The 6,807-nt window shown below is 41.4% G+C and overlaps 1 pseudogene; it reads left to right on the top strand.

Annotated features, from left to right (window-relative positions):
- Positions 1–6,248: 6,248 nt before the first annotated feature.
- LOC121277530 lies at positions 6,249–6,312 on the top strand (annotated as a pseudogene).
- The last annotated feature ends 495 nt before the right edge of the window (positions 6,313–6,807 follow it).

Here is a 6,807-nt window from a genome sequence, read left to right as displayed (position 1 = left end):
ATGCCACCTCATGTCCTCCAAGCACCTAAAGCCCCTCATAGCTTCCATGCCACCTCTGAGATGCTGTGAACTAAGACCCTTTGAAAAGCTGGCCTGACTCCCTGAAAATTGTGGAAGACCAGGACATGACTACCTCCACAATGGAGCCAGCCTGGTCAGGAGTGCAAGATGTGGGTTCGCGCCCTTAAACAGCACTGCTGAAAATCAGAAACCCCGGTAATTAGGTGAGGAATACCGGAATCGGGCCCCGGCTGTCATTTTCACTCCTCCACAAGGTTTCCCTGACTCCATAAAAATCCAGCTCATAAACTTTGAAGTATAAGAAATAGCAAAGTTCACTCAACCTCTTGTATTTCTGAAAGGAAAACAAAAATTGCTGGAAAAGCTCAGCAGGTCTGACAGCATCTGTGGAGAGAAAGACAGAGTTAACATTTCGAGTCCATATGACTCTTTTTTCAGAACCAGGTAAGGACGGCAGATTTCCTTCCCTAAAGGACATCAGTGAACCAGATGTGTTTTTGTGGCGATCGGCAATGGCTTCGTGGTCATCATCAGACTTTCGATTATAGATTTTTATTGAATTCAAATTTCACCATCGGCCATGGTAGTATTTGAACCCAGCTCCCCAGAGCATTACTCAACATCACCTCAACTAATGTGGTAGCGAGTTACACATTCTAACCAACCTCTAGGTTAAAAGGTTTTTCCACATCTCTGTACTTTTAATAAAACAGGATTCACAAGGTGCATTGATGCAGAAGAATTTATTGGTACAAGCCAGATTCCGTCCACTGGAGCTTTCAATACCGCACTTGGAAGGCAGTGACTCCTGACCTAATGCTGGTGAATTACATGCCATGGAATTACAACAGTTCTTCAGAAAGCTTCAGGTCTTCCTCATTACTCAGGGTTTCTGGAATACCCGTCCAGTGACAATACCACTATGCCACTTGTATTTCAACTTGCCTTGAATCACTTGTATTCACTTCCTTCCCTGTTGGACATTGAAAATCTCCTTGCTCTGATCTAATATCATCTTCATCGACTTTTATTTATAACCTTTGCTCTAGTGAAGCCCCGACTGACACCACTGCAAAATCAAGGAGCATTCTGGAATTGTAAGGCAAAACAATCTGGGAACATAGGAATTACTAGAGAAAAAAAGGACCAGGGGTCCATTTTACTATCCTGGTGAATCAGAATATACGAGGATAATGGAGTTGTTGATGAATCATTAGCAATCTACCTCTATCAAATAGTCTACAATGGACTCAGAAATAGCACAAAGGAACATCCAGTGGTGGAGAGCTTCAGGAACCATAGGCCCAGAGCCACACTTTCCTTCCAATGCTACACACACCACATGTCATGTCTCAAATTACCCATAAACTGTGTCGCAAAATATATTTCCTAAAAGGAGTTTATCTCATTTCTCTTTGAACGAATCAACCACTAATTGTCCCTTTGGAAGTCTGTTCCATAGATTGCCCACTCGACGTGAGGCACTACTATCCCGATACACTTTCACAATCCGTAACTCCATGGATTCTGGAAATCTAATACAAGCTGCCTTAAAGAGCAGATCAGGACAGTACAAAGATTGTAATTCTGCAATGAATTGATGCAGCATCGCTTTCAAAAAATGGTGAATCAAGTTGTTATTTAATTAGGCCAAGGGGCAACCAACAAAAACAACTTGCATTAATGTAGCACCTTAAATTAATAAAAGGCACTTCACAGACGCGGAGCAGAATTTTGCTGTCGGTGACCAGGGGGCAGGGCCCACTCGCTGACATGTAAAATGACACGGGATGACATCGAGTGGAACCCCCGACGTCATCCCACCCCATTTAAATTTACAGGAAGGCGGGGGCACAGCGTGATCAGCTGTGGGCCCGCTGACCTGTCAAAGGCCAATTGAGGCCATTGACAGGATCAATTATACAATTAAAGGACCTGCCTGTCCAACCTTAAGGCTGGCGGGCAGGCCAGGAGCCCTGGCGGGCAATAGAAGAACCATAAAACCTCATCCACCGGCGGGATGAGGTTTCATGTAGGGATTTAAAAAGTTTAATAAACTTATTATGTAAATTATGGACATGGCCCATCTCATGTGACATTGTCACATGAGGGGAAATGTTGGGGAATTTTATTTTTTCTAATTTTCATATTTTTAAAAATCTAAGCAATCTCCCTGAGGCTGCACTTAGCCTCAGGGAGATGTGCGGTCTTTTGTGCGCATGCGCAAAAGAGCGCACTCTCACTTTTGGGGAATCCACACCCCCCCCCCACCGGGTCGCATAGCGCTTCCCGCCAGTCGCTTAACCAGGAGCCAATGTAAGTCAGCAAACATAGGGCTGACGGGTGAATGAGACTTTGTGCAAGCTAGGTTACAGGTAGCAAAGATTTTGATGATCTTTAGTTTATGGAGAATGGAAGATGGGAGGCATACCAAATATTTGGAACAATTTTGGTAGAAACTGCAACCATTATTTTGGACGTCTACTCACAGGGGTTTGTGATCTCATTAGAAAGAGAAAGAAAGTAGTTGATCAGCAGGTTTTTTTTTCAATCAAAATTGAAATACAGGTGTTGAAAATAATTGGAATCTGCCCCTCATTTACAGATGGGATTTGAGCTGGAAACCTGCCCAGATAAATCTGGGATCATATTTTTCTCCGTCTGCCTGAATGTCCCAAGTGAACTGCCTGCGGGACAAGTTCAATTTCAGATCCCTGTGGGTAACAGTCTACAGCATAAAACTAACTAGAATTCTGCACTACATTTGCAACCACCTTCAGAGAGACTGTGGGAATATATTAGTGCAATAAGAGGTACTCCCCAGAGAATGTCTCAATCTCCTTACTCTGTAATCTTGCACAGATATTCCTGAAATGTGAGAGACAAACTTTCAAAATGCAGAGCATAACCTTTCCACATATCACCTAGTAGTGTACATGAGACCTGAGGATACATGTCTTGTTAGATATAATCGAGCATTCATGTGCATCTTTTCTAATTAAAGCTGCCTTTGTTAATAAAGTTCAAGACATAAACAGAGACAGAGAGACAAACAAGTATCAAGCTTTTTTTTTAAATGAAAAATAAATTATGTGCTGTTTTCCTAGGAAGAGATTCTGAAAATAGTTTGGAGATTTGTCAATGTCAATGATATCCATTGTTTATACCTGAGCATAATATGCGTGTCCTCCAATAACTCAACATTGAACTCTGTGAGGTTTGCACTTAGGTAGTGCATAACCCTTCCTCTCTATCCTGTTCATAATACCATTGTTAGGCTATCAAGATTATTTACATCTTTAAAAACTGCTTCTCAACATTAAACCATTTGATTTGTGCTCCATTGCAATAAATATAATCACCCAGTCTAATGGAAGGAAATGATTTGATCAGATCCATTTAGTTTCCTGAGATGTCTTTTTTATTGGGAGTCTACATTGTGATGCGATACTGTTGTTCATTTCTGATACATTGTCTTCAAGAACTGGCATCTTAACTGCCATGTTAAAAGCATGGCCACTTGCAGAATGCATATATAGTTTAAAAGTCAACAAAATAAGATTAATATTGCATTATTTTATTATGAACCCATCACAGGATAAAATGTTCAGTATCAGTCAAAACTAACAGTAGTTTTACTCAAGATTAAATGAGAAAGAGTTAAATGAATAACATTTCAATCGAATTGAAAGGACTCATAAAACATTATTCCACAGAAATCAATGGCTATTTGGATTTTACCATGTCTCCCTCTATATAAACATTCAAACAACAGACAGGACAAGAATGCCTGGCCCAGCAAACTTGTCCCAAACAGTCAACTGCAACAAAGCACTGTAAATCACAGTATTCCCTCCGGCTGCTAGTCATATAATTCTATGAATAGAGGCAAAGTAAAGATTAAAAGCCCTAAACTAATTCAGAAGAAAATGCAGGAAATTCCTCTCTGATCCACTAAGGTGATCAAAAATAAATTCCAAACGATTACAATGACCATGAGGTGTAAACACTAGTCCCCTCTCCCACCTTTATGCAAAGATACTAGTCACAGTGAGTAACATGTCCAGTTCTTTTGTCAACTGTCAACAACAAATCCTCACTCACTGTAGTCTAAAGGTCTGGCACATAAAGGGTTAATGTGAGATTGAATACAGTACTGCTCACACAGTGATGTGAAAGGACACATGACCCACACCTAGAGGTCAGTATAGGTTTGGACAGAGCCGTGTGTAGAAGCAAGCAAGGAGGCAGCTCCTAGATTGGGCCCTTTACCGTACCTATGTACATTGTTTCTAGTAGTTAATAAATAATTAGGCCAAATTTTCCCGTCGGTGAGTTGGGGGCGGGGCCTGCTCACCGACATGAAAATGACGCGGGATGACATCAAGAGGAACCCCTGATGTCATCCCAGTCCACTTAAATCTTTAGGAAGGCGGGAGGACAGCGAAATCAGCTGTCCACCTGCCAACCTGTCAATGACCAATTGAGGCCATTGACAGGATAATTAAGATAATTAAAGACCCTGACCGTCCAACCTTAAGGTTGGCGGGCAGGCCAGGAGCCCCGGCGGGCTTCTGATAAAACATGAAACCTCATCCACTGGCGGGATGAGGTTTCATGTCCGTTTTTAAAAACTTTAATAAAGTTTCTGTGCTTCTTCTTAACGTGTCCCATCTCGTGTGACATCACATGAGGGGGACGTATTAATAATTTTTTAAATTTTTCTATTTTTAATGTTTTTTACACTGTCAGTGATCTCCCTGAGACAGCACTTAGTCTCAGGGAGCAAAGCGCTCTTTCGCATGCATGCACAGTTGGGGAATCCCTTCCCACCTTGCACAGGAAACGCATAGTGCTTCCTTAATTGGCCTGCCCACTCAAAATGGCGGCAGGGCCCGTTTAACATTTTGAATGCCAGTTCTTGAAGACAATGTACGAGAAATGAACAACAGTTTAGCATCACAATGTAGACTCCCAATAGTTTCCCAGGAAACTAAATGGATCTGATCAAATCATTTCCTTCCATCAGACTGGGTGATTATATTTATTGCAATGGAGCACAAATCAAATGGTTTAATGTTGAGAAGCAGTTTTTAAAGATGTAAATAATCTTGATAGCCTAACAATGGTGTTTTGAACAGGATAGAGAGGAAGGGTTATGCACGACCTAAGTGCAAACCTCACAGAGTTCATTGTTGAGTTATTGGAGGACACGCATATTATGCTCAGGTATAAACAATGGATATCATTGACATTGACAAATCTCCAAACTATTTTCAGAATTTCGCCCGAGGAAGACGGAACATAATTTATTTTTCATTTAAAAAAAAAGCTTGATACTTGTTTGTCTCTCTGTCTCTGTTTATGTCTTGAACTTTATTAACAAAGGCAGCTTTAATTAGAAAAGATGCACATGAATGCTCGAGTATACCTAACAAGACATACTTTAGTAAGACCCACTGAACTATGCCCAACACCTTAAACGGTTTGCCACCAGCAGGCATCTTGTTCCAAATGTCAATAACACTCTGTAGTAAGAAAAACACCCTGATGTTTAACCTCGTCTTGGCTTACTGATATGACCCTCATTCTTTTTACACTAGCTAGCTCAATTAGTCAGTCCACACAGACTCAACCTAGTCTCGTCAACATTTTAAATATTTCATTTAAATCTCTACTAAGTGTATGTTATAAGTGTAAAAAGGCCTAGTTCTTCAAGCATATAAGCAATGGCTTTTAGGCTTCAGGTTCCTCTAGTAACACTCCTTTGAAAGTTTTCCAGAGTCTCAATATTGCTCACCACATGAATGGGGCACAAATGTGAGATCAGCACTAACAGATCAAACAGAGAATTTAAGAGAGAAATCTTTACACAGCGAGAGGTGGGAATGTGGAACTCATTGCAACCTGGAGTGGTTCAGTAGACAGGATTGATGTAAACATGAGAGGGAAGGAAACAGAGAGATATAGTGGAAAGGTAGATAAAGATAATTAGAGTGAGAGGAAGCCCTTGTGGAGAATAAAGGAAAACATTGACACATTGGGCTGAGTGGCCTGTTTCTGTGCTGCACTTCTCAAACTCACGATGTCCAACTCCTATAAGGATAAGGGCAGTCATTGCATGGGAACAACATCTATCTCCAAATTCCCCTCCAAGTCACATACCATGCTTCAGCATCACTAACAACACTCTGGCAGCACCTTCACCACGTAAACTGCAGCAGTTCAAGGAGACTAGCATAGCCCCTGCACAAGGTTGACATGCAAATTTGTGAAGCGTTCCATTTCTTTTGGCAGGGAAGGGGTGGCAGAGTGCTTTTGTCACTGGGATAGTAATCTAGAGACCCAGGGTAATGCTCTGGGGACTCGTGTTTGAATCCTACCACGGCAGATGATGAAATTTGAATTCAGTAAAAATCTGGATTTAAAAGTCTAATGATGACCCATTAACACCCCCCATGCCGATTGTCATGAAAACCCAACTGGTTCACTAATATCCTTTAGGGAAGGAAATCTGCCGTCCTTACCTGGTCTGGCTTACATGTGGCTCCAGACCCACAGCAATGTGGTTGACTCTTAAAAGCCCTTTGAAAGAGGGCAATTAGGAATGGGCAATAAATGCTGGCCTAGCCAGCGATGCCCACTTCCTATGAATGAATACAAAAAATGGTCTACCATCACTGTCTTAAAGGCTGACTAGGGATGGGTGATAAATGCAGCTTGATCTCCCCTCATCTTCTGTACAGATTTGCAAACCTAAATAGAAACACATCAGCACTATTAAAA

The sequence above is a fragment of the Carcharodon carcharias genome, chromosome 4, assembly GCF_017639515.1.
Source record: "Carcharodon carcharias isolate sCarCar2 chromosome 4, sCarCar2.pri, whole genome shotgun sequence".
NCBI classification, from domain to species: Eukaryota; Metazoa; Chordata; class Chondrichthyes; order Lamniformes; family Lamnidae; genus Carcharodon; species Carcharodon carcharias.
The sequence above is the reverse complement of the archived record's forward strand: the minus strand, read 5'-3'. Positions and strand labels throughout refer to the sequence as shown.